The sequence below is a fragment of the Thunnus albacares genome, chromosome 18 (assembly GCF_914725855.1).
Source record: "Thunnus albacares chromosome 18, fThuAlb1.1, whole genome shotgun sequence".
Classification (NCBI taxonomy): Eukaryota; Metazoa; Chordata; class Actinopteri; order Scombriformes; family Scombridae; genus Thunnus; species Thunnus albacares.
The window spans coordinates 13,124,138-13,127,759 of record NC_058123.1 but is presented as its reverse complement, the minus strand read 5'-3'; the positions used below and the strand labels follow the sequence as shown (position 1 = coordinate 13,127,759).

Genomic DNA, 3,622 nt, shown 5'->3' with positions numbered 1-3,622 from the left:
ACAGCAATGGCAGCTGCTGAGGAAGTGAGGTGTTGTGCAAATAAATCATAAAAACACACAGTCCCGCCCCCCGGCATGACGTCGCAGGCCGGGGAGTTGCTTATGAGGAGCTGGACAGTGAGGAATGGTAATGTCTTTCACATGTAGCATCACTTAACATGTGCGTTGACGTGCAAGAGAGCTGTAGCACTAACAATAAAACACTGTTTCTTCTCCAAAATTGAGGATTTTCTCTCTTTAAGGGATTTTTATTTACGGACACTTAATGCAGCGCCCTTCAAAAACATCATAAGCCTCTCTGATCCACACTCACATCACATCAGGGATCATTCATGTAGTCATGAGTGATCTGGTGCTTGTCATTTTAACTTTTATTGTATCATTGTTCGCATATTGTTTGTGTCTTGCTCTGTTTTGCTGCAGTATGTGGCATGAGTTAATTTTGCTTCCTTATACAAATAAACACTGAAGATCATTTCCAGACATGTCAAGATATATAAAAAAAAATACTGTTTCGAATCATAATTTGTGCCTGATATGATTTTTCCACAAAAACATTTGATTAACAGGTTCAAATCCTTAAAATGACATCTTCTTCTCATTCAGAAGCTATGAACATGCTAATACTTTTCATTTCAAATTGTTTAATTCTCAGTGTATACTCACTGGGGGTTTCAAGTTTCCACATCACACTGTGTAAGTTGCATACTGGACCAGGATTGGCTCCAAAGTAGTTGTGTAGATCACGAATTACTTGTAGGTTCACGCCTCAAAACCTGATTTAAGGTGAGCACAGTGAAACTTTTCCCCCTTAGCAGATGAATGTGAAAAAGTCTTCTAGGGTCCAACTCTGTGTACAGTGAAGTTCAAACATCTACATGAAGTAAGAAGAAGAAAGATACACTTTTGACTGGAGGGGGAATTTAAAAAATAAAAATAACAGGGTACTTTTGCTTTACTTTTTGTACGTCTCTGCTCAGTTATATCGTCTGTAAATCTTCTTTCCCAACATGAAGATCTAAATGTTTCAAAGACCTCTCCACACTGTCATTTACTGAGTCATTTACTCTTTGATTTAATTAAAGTAGTTAAATATCAATAGAATATATTGAGTCTGAAAATACTGGAACCAGCCCATAAAATAATATCACCCAAAGTTGCAGATTCACAGCAAAAAATATCTAGGATGTGACTTTAGTGTCCTTGATGGTGGCTACAGCTCTGCCCACAAATGAATTATTAGTTTTTAAAACACCTTAAAACTTGATTTCAAATTGTAAGTATTCTCTATGATAATGAATATTAATGATTAAATGAGAAACCATCAAATTTAAACTTAGTAAAGTAAAGTAAAAAAAACATGATTATTTAATATATTAACACTCCGACACTCAGCTAATATGCTTGATTGACAGTGCTGGCATCATAAGCAAACAACCCATCAAATGTTATCACATTTTGATTAAAATGTCGCTAAATCCTGATTGTTGCACAGAAGTACATCAGCATTTCCCAAATGAGCCATTTAACCAGTGAGAAAAGCCAAGACAAAAACATAAATCTGTTGCGTGAAATAACCTAAAATGTTTTAACTTTGGCAGAACATTTAGCGTCCATGTCAGACCCTCATTTATTATAAGAGGTTGATTGGAAAGATAGTTTTTCAGGACCTTTAAACAAAATCTGAATGTGTTGCTGGTACTATTCAGCACCTTTACGCTTACTGTTTTGTTTTTTCCGGCCTCTCTGAGTTCACCTCCTCCTCAGGTTGAGTCCCTCCCCTTACCTGTGAGCAAGCTGCTCCAAGATCATTTACACAAATCAGCTGTACACTACATGAAGGTCAATTGTGTAACAAGTAAAAGAGAAACAGGTCTCCTTTCAAAGCTCCTCCTTCACATTAGACAAAATATAGTTGGGGAGAAGGGTTTCTGGGCTACTTTGCTTACCCTGCTGCTAATGTGACCTGGATAAGGGGCAGAAAATGGGGGGCCAGGGAGATACAAATATTAGTGAACCTGTCAGGTCTAAAAGAGTAAATATTGGATTGGCATTCAACAGGTGGGGAGGAAGAGGAGTCCAAATGAGGTTGTTCTGTTCCTGCAGGATATGTAGGTTGGTTAAGGCTGTTAAGCTATACCAAACACATTTTAAATCATATTTGGTTAAATATAAGTAATGCAGCATTTCAAATTTCAATCCTGAACTTTTTCTGTCCTTGTAGTCCACCCTGTTGCCCCTTCACCCCACCACCTGATTTGATGCCCTCATAATTGCAAACTGAAAGCTAACAGGGCAACAAAGCACTCTTGCACACCAAAATTTGCCTGTTTAAGACTGGACTGAGTTAATTTGCTGTGTATTTCCGAGACAGTTTAATGAATGACGGTTTATATATGAAGAGGATTGTACGTGATTATATTGTAGACTTTTATATTACCCATGGATGGAGTTCTGTTTTTGATTTGTCCTCAGCCCAGAGCAGCTATTGCCTTTTGTGTTTTTTTTATTGTTTTCCTCAGCCTGCTCTTCCCTCCACACCTGCCCTGCATTCAGTCTCGTTAGCCCTGCCCTGCTCCATGTGTCTTTCCCAGCCAATCAGCTCCCAGTCTGCCCTTGTGTTTTGCCACCTGCTCCTTGTTGCTTCATTAGTTCAGTTTGTATTTAAGTTCTGGTTTTCAGTTCAGTTTTGTTGGATCCTTTGTTCTGTTTTTGGTTTGTTCTGTTCTGCCTACACAAACCTAGACAAGATGAGTTATTTTTCAGCCTTGCTCTGCCTGCAGTCTCCTGCATTTGGGACCATCTGCTCTGTTCCACCTAACATATAGACAACTATGTAATGTATCAGTTTGTGAAAACCAATATCAGACTACTCAGGTTCATCCCTCTGCTCCATAGTTGTGCCTGTGCTGCCACAGTTATATAATGAGGTTCTTCTTCTGTTGTATCAACAGCAACATGCCATCTTAATAGTGACATTGCTGGTATGATCCTGTCTTATTCTTGTGTTTGTCTTAAATGTTTTATCATTTTTTTAGAGATGCACCTAATAAACATGTAACACCTACGGTCATCCATCAATCAATCTATTCATTTATCATACTGTTTATCTCATGCCAATCTAATATTATCTGTCACAGATATTCATGTATTAAATCACCATATGGATTTAGTTACTTACATATCGATAGCTAAATGTGTCCTTCATAATTAATTACATGTTAAAGAAGATGTTAAGCTGTGTTGTTTTGTTTGTTTACATAAATATGACTTATTTCATGTCACACTGAGGTTTTGTGGTGAATTGACGTCATATAATTAAGAGGTCTCTGCAGTACCTGAGTTTCACCATAGGAGTGCAGCATTGCACTAGTGAATGACAATGAACAGGCTGAGTTTTTGTTAGTTCAAGGATCTCAAGGATGCAGGAAACATGAATGGGACAGCAACAACACAAACATATCAGTCTAATGATATCCATTTCAAATGCAAAATACTTACGTACTTACTTACTTAATACGTTTTTGTTGAGAGTCCAAAACCAAAAACTGTTGACTCTACATTGACATTGAGTTTCACCATCTTTTAAATACTTAAATATTGCTTTTATTGTGAGGTCTTT

General features: G+C 37.5%; 1 long non-coding RNA gene across 1 annotated transcript; it reads left to right on the top strand.

Moving 5' to 3' along the window:
• The first annotated feature begins 1,878 nt into the window (after positions 1–1,878).
• LOC122968838 lies at positions 1,879–3,081 on the top strand. The gene is made up of 2 exons (XR_006398901.1): positions 1,879–2,111; positions 2,225–3,081. It is a non-coding gene; the product is annotated as an uncharacterized LOC122968838 (long non-coding RNA).
• The last annotated feature ends 541 nt before the right edge of the window (positions 3,082–3,622 follow it).